Source organism: Hydractinia symbiolongicarpus, chromosome 13 (assembly GCF_029227915.1).
Source record: "Hydractinia symbiolongicarpus strain clone_291-10 chromosome 13, HSymV2.1, whole genome shotgun sequence".
NCBI lineage: Eukaryota > Metazoa > Cnidaria > Hydrozoa > Anthoathecata > Hydractiniidae > Hydractinia > Hydractinia symbiolongicarpus.
The window spans coordinates 21,399,502-21,422,947 of NC_079887.1; the positions used below are offsets into that span (position 1 = coordinate 21,399,502).

The 23,446-nt window shown below is 34.6% G+C and overlaps 1 pseudogene; it reads right to left on the reverse strand.

Moving 5' to 3' along the window:
• Positions 1 to 21,464: 21,464 nt before the first annotated feature.
• On the reverse strand, positions 21,465 to 22,567 carry LOC130624303 (uncharacterized; annotated as a pseudogene).
• Between the last annotated feature and the right edge of the window lie 879 nt (positions 22,568 to 23,446).

Consider the following 23,446-nt stretch of genomic DNA (forward strand, 5'->3'; position numbering starts at 1 on the left):
TCGTTCAATCGTCAACATGTATTGAAAATCTCCAAGTGTATTCATTATTTCTTACCTAATTTCACGATATGTATACAAATAATGTCCCAATAATTTCTGTTTTTGTAACTTGACCCGATCCTTACACATGTGGCTCTAATGATGTTTTTGTTCAGTCTGGAATAAGAGATTTTTATCCTACTGTCATGAAAACTTGTTTGCAAACAAAACACATACTGCTATTTGATTTTTAGTTGCACAGGCTAACAACAGGCTTTTTTTCGCTGTGTTTTTTTAAACCGAAGTTGCAGTAAAGGTTTTTTTAAAAATGTATTACGGCTGTCTGATTTTATGATTAATTTTTGATCTAGCACAAACTTTTCCCATAAAATATTGCAGGATTCTTTAGGAGCATAAAAACAGGTTTTGAGCAGTGTTTTTATTTTTAAATGTTACAAAAACTTTTCCGCAAAATAAAAGTGCTGCATGATTGTTTTAGCTGTGTAGGATAACAACAGGGTGTTTACTGTCTGTTTATTTGAACCAAAGTTTTTCGGATGTGCGCCACAGTATATTTGTACTAATCACTCAGCCTAGTGTTAACGACAAGCTATTACCTGTGTTTCTATTTAACAGAAGTTGTGCTAAAGTTTTTTTGAAAGGGTTTGTTTACCTATACTAATGGCGCGCCACAGATTAAAGTACATATATATTTTAAGTTTTACCGGGAACATTTTTTGAAACAGTTTTCGCTATGACATGGCACAATATGTAAATTGTGTTTCTATTCAAGCTAAAGTTGAAGGAAATATATATTTTGTGAATCTGAAAAATATAATTACACACCCGACACACCTTTAATGTTGTGTGTTTCACTCGATTTATGATATACTGCACACCTGTACTAAAGCCAGCCACCTGAATGTGTGGTACAGTTTAAAATTTGTATTAATTGTTCCATCAAGCGTTTAACGCCAGGTAACACAGTTACTTGTGGCTTAACCAGCATAAATTCCTAAGTGTATATAATACTCACCTGTAAAGTTTTGTATATATATTTATGTTTATGCCCTGCTGGTCTAATGGCTATGACACTCATGCTAATGAGAGATCCAGGTTCAAATCCTGGACAGAGCTAGGAAAAACATAATTATCTTGCACCTACAACAACCAGGTTTTCATATAATAGGTAACCTTTGAGTAGGACTTCTCTGATTATTTCTATATCTTGACTTTTTAATGTTGTTGTCATTGGAACCAAGTTAATCTCAGATTTATGAAAAAATGATATGTCGTTATGACCGATTGTTTAAATACTTGTAATGGCACATAATTCTGCTATGATTCACTGTGTATTGACCTGAGATAAATTTGAGACTTTTTTTTTGAGATATTGAATTTGAAACATTTGCACCTCAATATTTTCTATACTCCTGGACTAATATGATACTTAACTTAGACATATTGAATATACGCAATCTTTGAGTTGTGAGGTGGAGATTTTCTACTAAAGTCATGCACCCCTGCCTTGCCGTTCCATTGCCTTTCCAGCACTGACCGTGCCTTTCTTTGCCTACCCTTCCTATGCCTTTTCTGGTGCCTGCCTACTATGTCCTTGCCTGTGGCTCCCATGCCTTGCCTACCCTTGCCTTCCTGATTCCTCTTCCTATTTCCTTGCCTGCCTTTGCCCTTTCCTTGCCGTGCTTAATGCCTTTGCCTTGGCAACCTCTCCGCAACACTTTCTATATTGATTGCCAAGTGTTCCAATAACTACCTTAATGACGTCGTTTACTTTTTTTATACTAACTAAACTTCATTTAGTGTTCAAACTGGAGCACCTTCTGTTAGATCTTGCCTTTTTCTTTTACGTTTGAAAATCATCATTGATGGAACATAACTGCCCGTAGCACTGCAACAAACAACAACGGTTACACCTCTTTCACCACTTGTTGCGGTGGCTACAACACGCTTGACTTTTGGTGCCAACACCTTTGTTGGTTTATGAACACATGTTAAACCAGATTCATCAACATTAAATATTCGGTGTGGCCTAATGTTAAATTTCTCTATGACTGTTTTAAGATTTTCGAAATATCGGTCGATGGAGGTTTTGTTTAGGCCGAACACTCTTTAATGAAACAGCCTCTGGTTTTCGTAATGACAATGTCTGCCGGCGTTTAAGAAAACCTGACACAAAATCACATCCTGCCATTTGATGAACTTTATTAGAAGGGTGCTTAATTTTATTCGTTTCACAATATTCATATATAACCCTTCTTAGTTCATTTATGGATAATCCATAAAAAGAATTGTCTAGAGCAAGTATATATGACTCCAGATCAGTCTCTTGTTCTTCAGTCAGGACAGTACGGATAGGACCCAATTGTTTTTTATGCATATTTTCTCCCGAAAGTTGCTTTAGCTGTCCATTACAACGTCGACGTAGAGACTCGAAAGGAACTTGAAAGATGAAGCAGCTTTTCGTATCGAATATCTTTTCTTTTTACACATTCAATTGGTGTTTTCATTTGATCCTCGTTCCAATTTTCACGATTTGTCTTTCGTACATAGTTTCGCATCTTAAACACACAAACAAATGAGAAATAAGAGCCACATATTAGCAGCTACATAGTAAGAGGTCACAGGCCTTGGTGGTGTATATATATTGGAAATGAAAAGGAGCTCATCACAGTCAGGTAGCTATACACGTAGCCGAACCAGGTGAACTTATCAAATTTTCTTGAACAGTTTGCATCAAACACAGACTTAATAAAGGAGTTTGCTAATTTAATAAACAAAATTTCTTGGTACATGTTGGCTAGTAGGTATTAGCTACCTAACCCAGCCTTTCTTTAGTGACTGGACTGGGTAAACTACAGTGTAAAATGTAAGCATGAGAAGAGCAGATATTCACTAATTTTTATTCATTGTGTGACCCATCTTACCCCATGTACCCCTTTGGAGAAAACCCTAAATTATTTTCATATTGGAAAAAGTTCAACATGTTTGCGCCAAAGATTTAATGATATTCATAAAACGTAAAATTGCCGTTTCTTTTATGATTATCATTAAATAAACGGCAACCCGCGGCGTTGCATACCATTATGCTTTGAGCTGCTTCTATATTCAAAATGGAGGATTGTAGTACCAACAACAGTTCATCCAGACGGAAAAAGAAAGAAGGTTAGTAATTTCCCCCGTCCTCGTTACTTTAATTTTTTGTTAAAAATAAGTTAGAATTTGGTTTATGGTACAAATAAGTGTTGGCTAACTTCGTTTTATTAGCTAATATATATATATAGAGTAACAATGTGTTCCAGCAGGATGTGTAAATGTAGCTATAGTTTACGTTGTAATTAACGTAAAGTATAGCTTATAATACACATAGCTAGCTAGCTAGAGCTAGCCAGCCTGCCAGTTCACCTTACCCTTTACCCTAGCTACATGGTTTTCTTTAGTGCATAGAGGGTTAACACGAAAAGGCTATAGATAGCTAACAGAACCAACATTTTTAGCCAAAAGTGAATAGTTATATACTTAGCTGGCTAGTGTAGAAACAGTAGACTACCCTTGCTAAGTCCATAGCGTAGCTTTTTCATGTATATATTCCTCCTACGCAACATATATAGCTGTATTTTATGTATATATCATGAAACATTGACTGTTTTTACACTTGTGAGTTGATGCTTTGACTTTGTAGATTAGGGCAGAATTTATTCAGAAACAATAATAAGAAGTGCAAGGTTTTTGGTGCAATTTTGTGTTTTCGTGTGATACTTTTAGCAGTAAGCATAAGTCATTATAGCTATATATTTGTAAAGTGTTATTTGTTACGTCTGCAGGGGCACACATTGTGTATATATTATTGGAATCTCGTTTTTTCTAGTGTTGATAAATTGCAGTGCCTTCAGATAATCTGCGTACCTTTAAAGAGCAAAAATTTGAATTAATTTAATGTGATAATTTGTAAGTTGCCTTTTCCACTTTCGCACATCCTTGTCTTCATTAGTGTAAACTAACCTTGTCGTGTCACAACCAACAGGTATTTCAATTCTGTGTTGAAAAGGTTGCCCTAAAAAAATTAAATATTTAATTAGTTCAGTGTTGTTAAACACAAAGAAATTAACGAGGTTAATATAACGCTGTGACCTATGCCTTCACTAGTGATTTTGTCCATATGAAATCCACAAGCAAAGCATCAATTAACACACTGAAATATAGTACAAAAGAAACAGTTAAGAATTTTACCTGGGTAAAAATTTTTATCCCCTGTGTATTCAAATTTTAAGCACTCAACTTGTTGGTCACGTGCAGTGCCACTCATTACTGAATTGCTTGTTTTATTTTCACTAAACGATAATGAAAAATCATTAATATGTTTTGATCAGTAGCTCAAAATTTCAGAATAGGCTTGCGTATAATGAGTAAATGCTGAACAACAACAGACAAAGCTACACTTTCATATTGCAGTCTAAACTCATGCTTAGTTTCACCTTAGTTTAAAAATACTATTTTTCAGAAACACGAGACCTAAATGGGAAAAAACTTAAAGAAACATTGCCAGCTTAATAGTTGGGAAATATAACAAGACCTTCTAAATCGTACGTACATGCAGCTTATACATAAATTTGAGAAACACGAGGCTCAAAATGATTAAAAAACTTTGAAAATATTTCAGTCGCAAATAAATGATTTTTTGAGAATTATCGAGCACGCCTTACAAAACTAGTTTTTTATAAAAAAATAAAAAAATACATGACGCCTAAAAAGGTCTGTCACATTGTTTTGGGTAGATTTAACATACCATAGAGGATTATAAGCATAATCAATAAATAAAAAGTTGGTTTAAAATTGGAAAAAATGTCATGACACCGCTATAGATCAGAGCTTTATATACTTGCAAATGAGATTTATGCATTGAAAATGATATTTTAAGAAGAAGAAAAGATTTCACAAAACTTGAAAAGCAGCTTTTTATCCTTCATATCATTTTCAATACACAAATACTTTAAAAAATACTTTATCTACAAAGTGCTTTTAATGCATCATTGCATTATTCAGATATTGTGAACATTCCATTTGCTGAAATAACTTCAAGCTTGTAAAGTATGGTAATGGATGATCCTGGTCGAACTAAATTTTTCCATAATATTTTGGCATTATAGCTGTTCGCATATTCTCTTTCATTCACTTTATTTAACCAAGCACCTTCCACTTTCCTTGCTGACCATTTTGCAACTCGAAAAAGCCAAAAATTTTCTGGATCATCCGGTTGGGAAGACACTGGAAAAACATCCCCTACCTGGATTTCTTCTTTGGAAATCACTAAAAATATGAGATCAGTTGAACAAGATCGTTATATGAATCGCAGTCACACTTCAGTGAACTTGCATTAGTGTATTTCAGATTTCAAACAAGGGACAGACTACAATTATATCATTTTAATTAATTAGTTTTTTTTTTTGCATAACAATCAACTTCTTAAGTAAAATACATAAAATATAAGCATACCAGATAGTCCTTGCACAAAAGATGAAGCTATAAAAAATTAAAATAAATCATTGCACAAATGCAATTTTTAAGTTCACAATGAAGAATTAACCAATTATCAATGATTAATAACGAGTTACAAAAATTTCTAGTAAAAGTATTTATCATTTCTTCTTCAAATATATATTTATTAAAATAATAGAAGATGGGATTAATTCTAGCTATACCTTGAGGAGAAGCTAGATGATATTAAATATGTTTTATAATCAATAATAATAATCATGATTCAAATATGTTTAAATCAATGAATCACTTTTCATAATTGTGCAGACACAAAAAATGTGGTGCATAACTGGCATATTTACTGGTAATCCAAACAAAAGCCATATACGAAAACAAAGTTACAATGTCAGAAAGCCAGAACATATGCTACACACCCTTTTCTGGATAATGTTTTTTTGTGCAGTCACATTTGTTTTTCCAACTGGAATAGCCTGGCTTAATGTTTTCTTTTTATCAAACACCTTGCCACAAGATTTACAGTTCTTGCGGCCAACTTCATTTTTTTCATCGCATTCAAAACATTTCTAAATAAATAGGATTAGAAAAGACAGACTTGCTACAACAACAGTTTCTCAAATTCTATATCAAGCATTCTTATTCAACATTTTTTGCTGAACTCGGTATTTACTGAATTAGGCAGTATGTATCAAATCATCACAGAGCTCGTCCATAAAAATATGAACAAAGGAAAGATAAAAATACTGACCTTAAATCTAATGGCATAGTGCACAGAAACTTTTTTTCGATAATTTTGTGTTGTTTCTCCATCTAAAAGACGACAAGGATAAAAAATGGTTAAAAATGGTTAAAAATTGTTTATCTTATCAACAAACCATTTTGGTGTTTGTCTTGAGAAATATTGCCAGACCCCTCTCTACTAAACTTAAACATAATCCTTTTACTTTTTTACTAAAAAAACTCCACCCGTGGCACAACAACTTCGTTTACTTGTTTTTTATAATTTAAAGAACATATTAACTACATTGTTAGACATGACATTATTAAGCTGTGAAACCAAGAACATACAGAATTTTTTAAAGGAACACTGTATTAGCTTTCAACATCCTCATACCGCAGTTTACTATAATATATCGAGGACATTGTACCAAATGTAGCCTTTTTTGAGAACTGTATATACGCCAACAAACTAGGTTCATTATATACACCATCGCTATGGATCTACCATTATGTTTTTTTATCAAGATTAGATGAAGGACTCTTAAGATACAAGGCTCAGTGTCCTGCTCTTAATAAAGTGTTATGTAAGTAACATTCCTGTAACTAGGACACTAGCACACACAATTCCACATCACACAATGTTTTTTTTAACTTTTCAAATGGATGCAGCTTTTTTAAGTGAAATTTGGAGGTTTTTTAAAAACACCAAACTTACCCAAAAGATTCCCAAGTTTTTATGCCTTTTTATGGTGAGTCGGCAACCTCAATAGCAAAGTAGGTACGCAAAAACATAGATTAATTTCATTGTGATGTTATTTGTTTACTTTGTAGCGGTAAGCTCTTTGGCTCTGGAATTTGCGTGGTAGGAAAAAAGATGCTAGAATTTGGAGAAGATAGGTCTTTTCCTGTCAATTTTTTGTTATGGGAACATCGTTTGAGGTTTTAAACTGTTATCGAGTGTGGATTTCTAATTTATTCGAATTCAAGTCCCAACAAAACAATGCCTTTGTGTAACGAAATGGACTGAAAATAACTTTGCTTCACCTAGTGCCGCAAAAAATTTTCCTTCCACACCAATGCCAGAGCCAAAAGAGGCTGCTGCTGGAAATGTAAGCAACGGAATTCATCTATAAAGTCGCAATACACCTTTGCGATGATTCAATTGTACATGAATTCCTACGGCTCTCCATCGTTTTACAATATCGGAAATGGAGGTAAAAAAAGTTTTTTTATAGAGTTTGTTAGAGACGAAAGCGTGTTTTCTCAAGTTTTTTAACTTCCTTTGTATCAATTTCTTTCAAATTTTCAGGAAACGTTAATAATAATAAGATACAACTTATGTGTACTTTTCATTAAAAACAAAAGGCGGCAAGAAAAGTTATCACGAAAGAACGTGTTTTCTCCTTAATAAACTCTTATAAAAGTGTGATGTTTACCTCCTCCGATGACAAAATAAACTGTGATGGAGTGTTAGTTTCCCGAATTATCGTAAAAGGTGTATTTTCAAAAAGGCTGCTACGAGAGAGAATTGAAAAGAATGAAACAAGCAAAATAAGTCCTGCATTGCACTACCATCAACAACAGTTTCATACTGAAAATTTATTAGAAGTTATTGTAAGTCTAGCTAGCTAACTACCCCAGTAAAACAGAGCTTTCTGTGAAGGATATTTAAAGGGCTTCTCTCTACTAGCTAGCTAGCTAGTTAGCTACAGCAGCTAACTTCAACAAAAAATATCTAATTGTTTTGCTGGAGTGGGTTTAATACGGTAACTTAATTAGGTAGTAAAATAATAGCAAATATGAGCATTTGGTGAATCAGACAGTAAAAAATAAAGGTGAAAAGCTGAAGAATGAGAAAGCCCCTCACTTCACTTCACAATAAAGCTCAGCCTTCACTTGTTACTTCAATCAGGAAAATTTTTTTACCTTTAGTTTTCTTAGCAGTCGATGAAGACGTTGACGTTGTCATTGTGGATGAGGATTCATTTTCAGATGCGGTAGACACACGTGAAGCCCTTTTGAAAGTTCCTGTTCCTTTGGACATGCTTTCACTTGTACGGCAATATTCAACACGGTTAGTGATGGATGTAATAGCGTACACGGTTGTTGATGAACGTTATTATAACTTTTTAATGATAATCATAAAAGAAACGGCAAATTTGCGTTTTATGAATATCATTAAATCTTTTGGCGCGGATGGGTTGGTAGTAGTAGCCAGAAGTAATATTTGCTTGGAGCAGGAAGATCTAAAGTCTCCACCTTAGTAAAGGGAAAATTGTGTCACACGGAGGACACTTAGTGTAATGTGTTACAAACCCAGTGGAGCGCTTATTGCATTAAAGATACAGTATATTTTTCATAAACCAACATTCACACCAGTTATGATGAAGCCAATTGATACTTTTGCAAAGCAAATACAGTTGTTTAGCATTTTTCTTTTTGCATAAAAAGTTCCTGTGGATATTCAAAAATTAAACTTTCTAACCACTTTGAATTTATACGGCATAAAATTTAGCATATGTATTTCGCATTGTGCTTTAGAAGCACATTCCCACTTTCTCTGAGGTGGATAAGGTATTTGGTCCTAAACCTGGGACACATTTTATCTGTTTGAATTATTTTTAATCCTGAGAATCATTTTGAATGTTTTCTGTACCCATGGCTTGTCAAAGTTGACATGCTTGTCAAGAATAGTTTATCAGCGTCTCTAAAAATGGCTAAATTCAGGAACTCAGAAATTATGATAGTAGTACAAAAATGTTTTGGTTTCATTTCATCAAACTGGTCTAAAAACATATAATACTAGTTTTAAATCATTATTTCATTTTTTACTGAAGTAATATGACTTTTACTTAGTATAGCTTTTCACACCGCTGACACCAAAATGGCTGCAGGGACTAATCGGTTTGAAATTAATATATATTATTCTATAACAGACATCAACCACTTGTAATTCATGTCATATTACCAGCTCCTCAGAAGTTATAGCACCATGCATCCAGCTTTCTCTGCACCCTACGTTACAATCTTCCTTAGATAATTTCTTTGAAAGCGAGGAGTTGTCAGACAGCAATGCCTACTTCGGCCATGTTTGCAACGCTCATCAAACTGCTCTAGTCGAAAAAGAGGTAGTGTCGTGCGGTTCCCATCTCATTTTACAGCTAAAACGTTTTGCCAGTGCCAACGGCCTTGTGTCAAAAATTGCCTCTTGTATTACTGCTTACCCTGCTACCCTTTCCATACCTTTAACCGTAGATAGAGAAGTGAAATTTCGTAAAAATTTTCAATTAAGGGCTATTATAAACACTTGCGGCAACTTATATAATCGTTACTACACAACTATAGCCTTCGACCAAATGGTACACAGGTGGATACATTGCAACGATAGAGCAGTAATTTTCTGTGATGACCGCCTTATTAACAGTCACGAGTCATATGTTTTCTTTTTAGAAGAGCTGAGGTAAAAATATTTTAACCAGAATGTGTCAGCAAGGGGGGCTTGACTACACTCAGTCTTGTCTTTGGAGAGTGACGACTCCATTTATTACCCCAGTCAAAAATAAAAACAAATCAAATAAAAATTAAGTTGGGAAGGAGTTTGATCACACATGATCTTGTCTTTGGAGAGTAACGACTCCACTTATTACCTGAGTTAAAAACAAAGAATAGCACAGTTGAACAGAAAGTGGTCAAAGTTTACTTTAGGAAGATAGGGATGTCTAGTTTCTGCTGATGACCGTCCGCGGACCTCTTTGAGGTGACCCACCTGGACACCTTAGGTTTAGAAATATGGGTCGAAATCTACCTGCCCTTGGTTAAAGTTCTGTTCATCTTTTCAAATGTGTTGTGTACTTTTTATTTTTTTATATTTTTTAATTTCTTGTAAAAAGGGAGAATTGTGCTTTTAGAGGCATTTTCTCTAGAGGAGTACAACCTCTAGCTCATTTCCAAAGACCTAACAGGTTGAGTTCATCATTGCGGTGGCTTGCCACCTCTTTGTAAATTACTTTCTTATTGCTACTGTCCGAAAAAATCAGTCTTGAGACTGTTTGTACTTTCCAAATGAATGGCTCGACTACAGAAGCAGGTAAATAAAGCGCCATAGCGTTTAAGTTCCTTTCTTCCTTCTTTGATCAAAAATGGACCGAACATATCCACTCCTGAATACGTGAAAGGTGCAGCTTCTTTACAACGCTCTGATGGTAAATCTGCCATTCCTTATTCACCGAATCGTCCTTTAAACTTCCTGCATGTAACACATTTAAAGATTTAGTTTCGGACACATGAACTTGCATTAACAATCATGATACCTCTGTCGCTTAACGTTTCATCTCGACCACCATGTTTCACCTTTTTGTGGTGATATTTATCACCAATTCTGTAATAGGATGCTTTTTTGGCAAAATGATGGGATTCTTTTATCCTCCAATCCAGACTTGACGATTTTCCAATTCGCCCACCAACTCGTATGATAGAATTTTCATCCACGAATGGGCTCAAACGAGAAAGAGAACCCATATTTCGTTTTCTTTTGTTCGCTAGCAGGCATGTCAATTCCGTCCCATATTGCTCGTTGTTGTTGAAAGATGTCATCGTCTCAATCCTTTCGTTCACTGCCAAGTTGTTGTAGGAGTTGCTTGGCTGATAAAAGAAATAGGGATTATTTTTCTTCCTGGTTTGTTCATGTCATGCATTTGGATAGAACTTCTATATCATGCTCATTTTTCTTCCTAGTTTGAGTGGTTCTTCGCTATCCAATACCTCAAAGAAATTCACAAATTTTTCAGCATTGCACCTGATTTCTGCCACATTTTTGTCAATGTATTTGTCTACATTTTTCACAAACTTCTAAATACATGAAGCAATCTGATATGGCATAAGGGAATCGTTTTCAAACATTAATGAGATAGGCGATACCAAGCTCAAAACTTTCGAGGTGACTACAGACAGCTAGTAGTACTTCCAAACTTTTAAATTTCTTTAACAAGGCACTTATTTTTGCACGTGTTTTCAGCATCTAGTGGTAATAGCAGCGTCTTCAAAACATGTAATAAAAGCTGACCACATATGCATTAATTTGGAGAAAACTCTCGTTCTAACAAATCTGACAACGACAAAACAAACAACGATGTCATAAATTTATAAAAACTGTAATAATTCACAATAGAAAAGGGTGTATCGTGATCACTTATTTCATCGCAGGAAATGACCTCCTCAAAAACTACTTTTAAAAAGGTTCACGCATGATCCCCTATGTCAGTTAGTTTCGTAATGGTTTGTGCAATTCTAACGAATTCGTTACATCCAGATATTTAGTCGATGTAGTAGATAAATTGCTTGTGTCAATCGATCGGTTCGTTCCAATTTATCATGATCTGAGTTGGTACACGTTCTGACTTGCTCCTATAAAGATGGTGTTATTTTTATATTTAACTTTGAGCTTATGATCTTCTATGTTTCATCAAGCTTATGCGTCTCTTTCCTCTATTTATATCGTACTGACGTTTTCATATACCTTGGTTTTGTCTCTGGTAATTTAGCTGAACTTTATCCCGAAATTTGTGAAGGTTTTAGCAACGTTGTCTTAACCAAAATTCAGATAAAGTTATAACATCAGATTCATGACTCTTTAGCATAACTTCAAAGTGATCAAAGTTTCATGTGATACTTTATGCATTCAGATGAGCTATTGACAATTAGTTGCAATGTTTATTTAACTTTTTTCTCCAAAATGAAAAACTCGTCTGAAGCCCCCAACAGGCAATTGAAAAACGACATTATAGAGAGTGTGCACTTAAAACAAGTCTGAACTAAAGTTGTTAGTATTTTTCTTACTGTTTTTAACACACCTGACAAACAAACTTTTGAACAGGTCCAGATTTAATGTCAATATCACCAGAAAGTAGTAATTGAACACATGCAGTATGATTAGATATATGTAAAACCGCAAATCTTAGTTGTTTCATTTACTTTATTAGTGTTTAATCATTCCACAATATTTTACGGTTTTGATAAGCAATGTCATTAGACATAAACTAAAATAACTTTGAACACTGGAATCAAAATTTCTTCTGTAGATCCCATTTTTTGCTGTGATTTGAAGCAAGATCGCGAGTGTTGCGTGAGGAAGTCGTGCAAGTTTATAAAAATAAGTTCGTAGTTTAAATAAAAAAGTCTGCACAATTTTTTTAACTATACAAAATACACATGACTAATAACAATTTTTACGTTCAAAAATTCAACCTGTTTAAATTAATATATTCATCTTTCTAGCTTGTTAGTGTCTTCTTTAACTGCTTCTGTGATAGGTTTTGTATTTTATTGAGATCAGCGTCGTACTGTAGTTATCATAAAGATCCATACTTCTGAAATAAGATTTACGCTGTTGCAATTGGCTTATTTGATCATATTTTAATTGGCATCCTCCTAACTGTAGTACTTCTACCTTGCAAGTGCCTTCATTAACTGTTTGTGTAATTCATATTGATTTATACTGCATTGTGATTAGTGTGATACTGTTGTCATCTTGTGGTTAATCGACAGCAAAAAACATTTTACAGCTACAACCAGGAACCATGCAGGGTACAGATTACATAAAAACGACACCCATCCAAAAAAACAGTTGGGTTCAATTGCTTTCCAACATACCGCCGTGTTGGTCCTTTAATGAATACACATCGACCTTATGTACAATTTCTAGTAACAATATGTTATTATAAAATCTCTATTATACTCACATGAGTTTGCTGCATCTCTTTTAGAATGTTATCATTCACAAAGAAATTACGCCATAGATCAAATCGGAAGCATAGTTACCTTTTTTCTTAATTAATAACGTTTGACGTCATTCGATTTTTAAGGGACATTATTGATCTTCCTTAATTTGTTTATTTACTGCCATGTCAGCTCAATTTTACTATATCTTTTAAAATAAGTGCTCAATAAGGGCATTGTTGAATTTTAATCCATTTATGATCTTAGAAGCGTGGTAGTCACGCATATTCTTAGATCTAATACGAATTATTCTCGCAGATATGTTAATGAGTTAAGGCAACACAATCAGTGTTATATCAAAGAGATTGGAATCTGTTACATTTTCACTCTTATTTTCACTATCGAAAACCCAAACGGTTGTGTAATTTCTCTTTTACCCTTGAATAGTGCCACTAGGGTTTTTAGGATTTAATAAGTTGTCCAGATCGTTTAGTTGCTCTTCTTGGTTTTTAAGTATCTTTGACTGTGTAACCCCTTGCGGTCCAAGTGTTAAGTTTGTTAATCTGAGTCATAATTCACGCGAGGATGTAAAGTTTATTGAGACTGCTTCTTCTATGCACACTCCATTGTCTATGCACGCTCCATTGTCTATATCAGGGCCTATTTCCGACGACCATTTTGTTGTAGTGAAATGCTGTTTAATATACTTTGCATGTCCAACAATATGCGCGGGATAGCGTTGTACTTTTATAACAGTATAGCTAAACTTCTCTTAGTGACCAAAGCAACAATTATATGAATAAGATATTTTTGTTTTCCAATAACCTTCCTTCTTTCATTGAACCGATTTGTCTTAGTGCGTCTTTCCTTCATTATTATTTAAACCTATTTTTTTTACGAGACTTTTATTTTGATCATGTGACGTCATAAAAAAGATGTAAATTCTAAGAGATATACTAATTGTTGAAAAAATAATACTTCTATTTTATCACATGACATACATTCACCATCTGAAAATTGTGAAATTATTAAAACACAGAAATGTATATCGTATGAGAACATCCTTAAACAGCTGATAGTAACAGTTCACAAATTTTTGTGTGTTGCAATAAACCATCTATAATACCAATTGACTCCAGAAGAAAATGAAAACATTTAAAATATTTCCAATGTATATTTAAACACAAAAATGTTTCTAAAACATTTTAATGTGTGTAATAGACCAGTAATTGAAACAAAAAAATAAAGTTAAGTTCCAAGGCTTTACTGAAAAATAGGGTATCATAAAAATATCCTATTAACTTCTCAGGAACTTCTCTAAACATGGTAAATTTTTTCGATTTTTCTGCGCTGTTAACTTTCTAATTCTTGCATCCTTGATTCTTAACATCATTTCTCAACTAGTTTACTAGTTCACTCTCATCTCGTGTTTGTAGATTTTAATTGATGTCCAGCAGGTAAATAACTTATTATCATAATTAAACTTAAGTTTTCAAACCGTTCGCCCCATTTAAATTCTGTCTACGGTCACCAACCACTTTCGTTTTGTTGTACAGTTTCATATTACACTTAACTGACATGACATGTTTGTAAAATTTCAATTGTGCCAAAATTGTCTGACATCTAGCAGTCTCTGGAACATTGGTAATTGATGATTCAGCTTGTTTAATTGGTAATCCAGGCTGGCAAACCCAAGGAAACAAGAATCTTCACATTGTCTGCTTTTTTAAAGATGTTTTTTCTTCAGTCATTCTTTTCTCTTCTTGTTTTTTTAATAAATTCAGTCGTTTTTGTTCTTTCCAATCAGCTTTTCTAGTGTTGTATTTCTCTTTCATATTTGTTACTTGTGTTCTTGCTTGTTGCATCAATTTTTCAACGTTCCTGGACACCACAAGAAGATCTAGAACAGCAAAGTCACTTTCAGATCCTTTATTGGTTGCGGGTACAATTGTTGATGACTCTTTCAGAGTTGTAGAAGAATCTCAATACTTTCCTCGAGGTAACTGGTCAACACATTGCCTTTCCAAAATTGGAACCAGGGCATGACAAATAACTTCTAAGCATTCCTGTGTTAAAGCATGAAAATCATCATCTTAGGTATAGTTAAACAACTTTTTGAAAACCTCATCATCGTGATTCACTGCATTATTCGTATCAAATATGTTTTCACTTAGGAAGGATGAAGCATCTTTACAAGGATCAGAGTGCTGGATTTTAGGTCAGAGTAAGAATGGTTTTAGTTCTAATATGCTTTTACAACTTTCTATAATTCTCCAAAGTAGGCCTGTAACTAATTTATCAATAATTCCTAATGCTCTAGCTTCAGCATAGAATAACTTTGTTAAAATATCCTTACCAACCGCTTTTGGAGATTATTAGGATTTAACCAATTTTTCAGAAAATCAACAATTGCATCATGATGAAAATAAAGTGCAGCAGCGATATAAAAATAAATATTAAATCGGTTACCTAAAAATGGTGCTAAATAAGATTTCTCTTCACGACCTGCTGAAAAGAATTAAAGTACGATGCAACACCACATTCATCATAAAAAGCTTTACTAGCTGTCCGTATTAATCTCACTACAGCTGCTTCTTGTGTATTAAATGCAATTATTTCCCGGGTAAAAGGGCGGCGTCAATAGTTCTAAAAATCGCGCAATGTGATTGGTTAGAACATAGCAACTGTGTTTAAAGTTTAAATACAGTAGCATTAAATGTAAATAAACACGGGAAAAAATTAAACAAAATGCGAAAAATAAGTGAAACTAACTTTTTTGTTTTCAAGAATTCGATGTTGCAGCTACAATAAAAACCTGTGATGTTTACACGATATTCGATGTTGGAATCTACGTTCCATATGTGAATAGTTTCTATAAAGACATGGTTTCTACATCCTGGTTATAATGTTATATTTTTTGTCGTAAAATGTAGTATCCGGATAATAATCCATATAATAACTGTTTATTTAGTAGGTGCAGCTTACAAAAGAATTCACCTATATCTGAATGTCATTTTTTTGTTTTATAGACAACATTTTCAAATTTTTAAACACCTTTGGTAGCAACTCCTATCTTTCTGTTTTCAATTGAGCATTAAATAATTGGATTTATTGGACCAAGGTCAGACATTGGTCTTTTTATTGTTCGTTCTAATTTAGCAAAATTAAAATTGGTATTTTTCTCATCCAACACATCAAAGATATCATCTATTGTGGCTGTAAAAAAATTTAGCACAGTAGCTGCGTCTCCACTGGCTACCTACCTCAGACAATCCAAAATATAAAGTTTTGCCTATACTAGTTGTTGTATGAGAATTTTGGTAATGCTTGTGATACTTACTAATACTATCACTATGAAAACAATTACCCATTGTTTTTCCATCATTTTCATTGCTTCTGCTACTTGAAACTGAGATAAAATTAAGGCTTTTTGCATTAGACGAGATTTTACCACAGTTGATGGCAAGCGACCAATTTTTTATTTTTTTTGCCCGTGTTCCAATAACTACCTTAATGACGTCGTTACTTTTTTATACTAACGTTCAATGACAACAACTCCATTACTACCTCACGTATTTCATCACAATATCTTCCTCCTTTAAAAGTTACTATTTCTTCATCAACAAAAAGTTCCACTAACATCTCCAGTTCCTTATTTTCCTTTTCTAAACTTTTAGCATTGACTACTAACTTTTCATAATCTTTAATATTTTGTAAAGCTTATGTCATCACATTTGACTTGTTCTGTTCTGTTAGAACCTCCAAAACTTCTGAATGAAGAGCAGTTTCTTCTAACTGATCATCAGAAACCTGAAATATGTTATAATATTATACTCTTTAAACATTTACATACAGTTATTTTTGCAACAGATACATATTCAGACATTATTGTATCATGAACGTATACTTAGAATATATTCTTTTTAGATTTTTTGATTATCCGTAATTCACAACACATATCTATTCATGTTGAAAAAACCTACCACACTCTTGCAGCATGTATTCTTCTGGGAAAGAATAAATATGGTTGGGTATCCCATCAGATAGTTCAGTGTTGCTTTGGTGCCTTATGCGGTGACTATTCCATGTGTCTTGAAAGATGCAGAGTTCCCTTTCCATAACAAGGATCATTATGTAAACAAGAAGCATTCTAACAAAATAAAATGGAATTAAGTCTTTTTAATTCTTTTTAAAAAGTAGTGAAAATATATATTTCATACCTATCAAGTTCACTGTGTGGGTCATAGTAGCTTAATTCGGGGCAGGAGGAGTCACTTAAGGGAACAAACGTAAAAAAAACTAAGAAGACAATGGTTTTTTGAAAAAAAATTAATACAGGCTTAAACAATGATAAAAAACCTTAAAACAAACCAAAAAAAATTTACAGAAAAAAATCAACATGATATACTGCAATAGTGTGCTAACTCATCTTACCGCCAAAGTTGGGGCAAAATGGGACACGATAGAAATCCAGGAACAAAGGAGAAAATATCGAGTTTTTAAACTTCCATTAGATGTCTGACAAAAGTAAAATTTGTACCACTACTTAGTAGCAGCAAGCTAGCAGGTTAAATGAAAATAAAATATAGCTATAAAAATCCTAACCGTATATAAATCGTGTATAAAATAATCAAAATAAAAAACAAAGAAATACAATTAATCACAGAAGTCACAAATAGTTTTATCTGAAGAACAACATAGTTCATGAAGCCATGCTGAACACTTTATACACTGTGTCCAGTTTTCTCCTGGCAATGACTCGTGCCACCAATCACCGCAAACATTCGCAATATTCTACAACTGGTGGTGTCGTTTTTGTTTTAGTCGTTTTTTTCTTTTTAATGTTTCTTTTTTCGCGTTTGGTTGTTTTTTCGAATTTGATGGTTTCTTTGTCTCAGTCTCAGATTTCTCCAAAGATAACTTGTATGGTGATCCTGTAATAATTTCTGATTCTTCACTTCGCTTCTTTTTTTTTTTCAACAATATCGGGAACTTTTAAAATTTCCCTAAAACTCACCGGCGTTGAATGAACAATCATGTCAATGGCATCAACACTGGATCCAGCTTGCGATGAAGATGCAATAGGCTCTTCTGTAATGCTGCTAATATCTGGGGTAGCAAGTGGTTCTCTCGGGTCTGACAAAAATTCTTTTTCTGGCAAAATTGATGCATCGTAAGGAACAATTCCAGTGCATCGAAAACCGGATATCGCGTTTTCAATTGTGGCTGCCTTAATTGTGGCTGTCTGTAAGTCCAATATTTTTTTTATGGCTTCTGTGCCCATCTAAAATTAAAATGACACGATCATCCTTTGTCGGCTTTGTCATTGTCGATAATGTCTGCCGGCGTTTAAGAAAACCTGACACAAAATCACGTCCTGCCATTTGATGAACTTTGTTAAAAGGGTGCTTAATTTTATTCCTTTTACAATATTCATATATAACCCTTCTTAGTTCATTTATGGATAATCCATAAAAAGAATTGTCTGCACAGATAGGACGGCTGAAGCTGAAATGAAGGTTAGATCCGTATTAGGTTCACCTCAACATGGTAAAAATGGCCTAGGTATGCATCCCAACCCTATAAAGTACCCAATGTCAAGGGATGTTACCGTTACAGAAGATTGGTAACAGAACCTGCTAGAGACATCGATGCAGAAGACCATATAAGTAAGGCTATGTAATTACAAGTGCAAGGGTACTGGACCAGATGGAAGAATTACATTAAAAACGATCTCTCCTAGAAATCCTTGCTGGGCATGCCCCCAAACTTGCTTGCTTTTTGTTTAGGCACCACCTACGATGTTCTCCCATCACCAAGTAATTTGAAGAGGTGGCGTTTGCGCACTGAAACCTCCTGTTTCTTATGCGGTAAGCAAGTGTGCACCAAACTGCCCTTACACAGGGTCGGATTACATTTCTCCACGATTCTGTTTTGCGTCTACTTTTAGAGCTTTCTGAGTTTATTACTTCTATCTCTTCCCCGGTAAAGCAACTAAATAACATCAAATTTGTTAAAGCAGGTGTTCGTCCCCCTAGTAAAAAGTCTAAGCCCATAGGTCTCTTACATCTTGCCTCCGATTGGTTGCTTCTTTCTGACTTAAAAGGTGGATTCGTTTTCCCTGGTCATATCGCAATAACATCGCTTAGACCAGATCTTGTCATGTACTCTAACAACAGCAAACGTGTAATTTTGATAGAGCTCACCTGTCCATGTGAGGAAAATATGGAAATCTGGCATTAAAAGAAGCTTTCGAAGTATTTACCCTTAGTTGAAATTATTAAACAGAACGGATGGAATGTAGATATTTTCGCAATTGAAGTAGGTGCTCGAGGTTATTGCTCCCGATGAGTGTCACTGTGTTTAAAAAGATTAGGGTTGAACAACAACAAAACTTTCCGAGCTGCGTGTAACCTTGCTGATGTATGTATGAAATCCTCTTTTTGTATTTGGATTGCAAGAAATTCAAGTGAATGGAATCAAGATGGACTTATCTCCATATCCTCCACACTAACGGGGCCTGATTCTCAAATGCCAAAAACAAAAACCTTGCCACAGAAACAAAACCGAACTTACTGTAAGAGCAACCAGTCTGAAAAGACTTTCCCTGATTTGCCTAACCACTAGACTGCTTCAATAACTTTACATGCAGGGCTTATAAATAAAAGTAATACGTGCTACGCCAATTCTATTTTGCAAGCTTTAACTGTAACTCCTACACTTTGGTCACAATGTGCATCTGAGTCCTCTTATGTTTCTTCTCTCTCCGGTTATTGCAAGCAATAGCATTACTAATATTTTAACAACGACCATGTCATGCAATCGTGTCTCTTTTCATCTAGTAGGGAGAAGAGTATGACTATTGTGCCACTTGCTACCTCAAGTAGCGTTGCAAACTCCTTTCACTTGTTTTTCCAACCCGAAGAGCTGACTGGCAATGACATATGGCTTTATCCACAGTGTTCTTCCCTCCAGAGAGACAGCTTTTAGTCGGTGTGGGGATTTGTTGATTTTCCAACTAAAAAGATTTACCTGTGTCGAGGGAAGATCAGTAAAAAACAACCAATTGTTAATTGTATCTCTCATTCTGGCAACATATTGGAGGTACCTTCACATCCTGCAGATGATGTTTCTTTTACCAACAAATACAAACTAGTGGCAACTATAAATCATTCAGGCAGCAGGTCATTATTGGGCATTTATTAAAGATCGGAATGTAGACGAGTGGTTGAAATGCGATGACGGGGCAGTAGTTAAGGTTTAGCCGTCTGATATAACTAACTAGTGTATGTGTTGTTCTTTCTCAAGCTGTGAAAACGCAAGTTTTGCTTTGTAAAAGGGGGAGGATTTCTTTTCCTAGCGGTTTTATTACCCCGGCTGTTATTTTCACCGGCAGCCTTCCGTAATTCAGGTGTTCGCTCACTCTCCACTCTCTTACAGAGTAATTAAAAGAAGCTAAGCAAGGGGGTTTGACAATCTGTCTTGTCTTTGGGTGTGACGGCCCCACTTTTAACCCCGGTCCATTAGGGAGGCCAAGTTTGCTCACTTTGTCTACAAGGTTAACGATCTTGATGTACCCACAGTTATTGTTATAAGAAGCTCTGCAAGGGGTTTGATTTACGCCCACTCATTTTACCCCAGTAACTTCAGGCTGGTCCCAAGCGTCAATCACCTGTGTAAGGCTCAGTGTTGGGATCCCGTAACACATGTGGAAAGCTACGGCCAGGTTCACAAGTCCTGGCGCATGGGTGGTTGTCTGCTCTTATTTATAGTTTTATATTTATAGTTTGATATTTATTTGTTTCTTTCTATCTCGTATAGCAATTTGTAACTGTCAGTAGGTGTTTGTGATGTAATGTTTATAGAGGGTCTATAGAGGCATCTTAAATAAACAAACAAATAAGAAATAAGAGCCACATATTAGCAGCTACATAGTAAGAGGTCACAGGCCTTGGTGGTGTATATATATTGGAAATGAAAAGGAGCTCATAACAGTCAGGTGGCTATACACGTAGCCAAACCAGGTAAACTTATCAAATTTTCTTGAACAGTTCGCATCAAACGCAGACTTAATAAAGTAGTTTGCTAATTTAATAAACAAAATTTCTTGGTACATGTTGGCTAGTAGGTATTAGCTACCTAACCCAGCCTTTCTTTAGTGACTGAACTAGGTAAACTACAGTGTAAAATGTAAGCATGAGAAGAGCAGATATTCACTAATTTTTATTCATTGTGTGACCCATCTTACCCCATGTACCCCTTTGGAGAAAACCCTAAATTCTTTTCATATTGGAAAAAGTTTGACATTTTGTGTTGATATGTTTAGGTATAGCTAGGAGTAAAGTTTCTAAAACATATAGCTATGCTGTGGTTACTACAGTATTTAAGTTGTATAGATGAATTTCCTAACATGTGTTTCATATAACAAAAATAAAAAAATAGTTTAAAAATTACGGTACATTTTTTTTTTCTGTGTAATGTCTCTATCGTTGGTTACAGTAAAGTTTCAGCTGTTGATTAAGAGATGATGTAACTTAAACAATATCCCTTTAGATAACTATTTTACTGAATCAATCTCGGCCAAACAAGAGATTTTAAAATCCGAATCGTCCTACCCCGCCGACCCGTCTTGCTTTTTTTCTTTGAGATAGGCTAATTGAGATTTGAAATAAATTTCCAACTCTTCATGCAGTTCCCGTCACCATCTCTCGATCTAATAGACAACGCGGAAGAATTAAAGAAAGCACTTCAAATAAATATTTTACTTCGTGGGACACTTGCCACATACCTGATTAGAGGTGGAAGGACCATACAAAATAGTTTCGCTTGGATCGTTATCATTGTGATGTCTTTGAAGGAACGCAAGCATGACTGCCATAGTTCCCGTTTCTGTTCCTCTGTCAACCCTCAAGGCAGCAATAAGTTTATTCTCGTAGAAATACCAACGTCCTTCTAACTTTGGGTTGCTGTTGCTTGTCCATATTTTTAACCTTGAAATCTTCCTACTTACTGTATCTATGCGTCCATAAATAGCCAAAGGTTACGTGCTATTGTGATATCCCACCAACTTGTAATGTCCGTCCAGTGACTGAACCCAGTTAGGACCAGGGGGTTATAAAATGACCTTTAACTTTCGTGTGTCCCATAGTTCTAGCCGAAAGCCCTGTCTTAACGTCTTGCATAACTGCGTTCACTAATTCTCGTGGAGCGTTGAGGTTATGTTGCATTCTAACCTTTCTCTGCATTGTCCGATACCCAACTAAGTTACCTGGGCCATCAAGTTCCGTTTTAACGGCGTTTTTTACATCTCTTATGGAGACGTTCGCATCGCTGTAGTATACGTTGAAATGACGCAATCTCCGGTCTAACGAGCGATAACTCCATGCATACTGTGGGAATTCCTTCACCGTGAAACTCAGAACTTCCTTTTCAAGCCCTCACGAACATATTGTGTCAAAGATTTGCAAAGACTGCTGTCGTCTTTCCATTCAGCTGTGCGCATTGCAGTGGCCATCTTTGTTTATTATTTGAACGTGTTTTTAAAATGCCGAAAAGCATTATGGTAACTGCCCGCGCTTTAAGATGTTGCAAGGCATTATGGTATACTGTGGCAGCGATAGGCCTGTTGTATTTTTAAAAATTGTTTTACATTTTTTTTTTATTATTATTATTTTTTTTTGCTTTTCTTTTTGTTTTATTTTACAGTTTTATTTTCATTTCTTTTTTATTTTTTTTTTTGTATTTTATTTTTTTTTGCTTTTTTATTGAAACTGTTTCAAATATTTTTTTTCATCCGGAAAAATCTCTTTTTATACACATTTTTGATATGCCTTGACGAAAATTATCACGTCGGTTTGTAGCTGTCTCAGTATCACTTGTTTCTTCTTCCAACTCAATGTTAAAATCTTCATTTTCATCTCAATTAAGAAGTTCCATTGGTAAATTACCAACATCAATATTTATTCAATATTCATTCAAAAGCATTATTAGTTTTTAGATAAAACAGGGCATTTTCCACCGTTTCAGGTGATACGGGTTCAAAGCAAACATAACCAGTGAATTCTATTTTTTTAATTGACTAGCACATCTTTAGATTAGTGTAGATTCCGCGTTTATGTTGTTGCTGTTTCATCTACTGAGACAGGAATATTACAAATAGCACCTTTTATTTTTGGCATTTGCTCTTTAGACATAGTAGCAATTTTTTTGAACAACAAACGTTTTGCAATTGAAGCAAGCTCAACTTGTTTAAAATAGCTAACTCTTCGGGAATATCTGCAACATTCAGTTTGTTGGCTACAGCCTGACAAGGAGCTTTTATTTTTTTGAACATGTTAAACAATAGATGTTTTCTTGCACGTACTAAATTTAACTTTTGATCGTTTTGACGCATGTATTTGTGTTTGCCCTTGTATTTGTATTTTTGAGGTGTCCAACATATTTATGATGTTCTTTTAAAAATCTGAGGTTTGATTTCTTACAAAATAACGTTTAACATGGATATCGATACCCTGAATTAGTA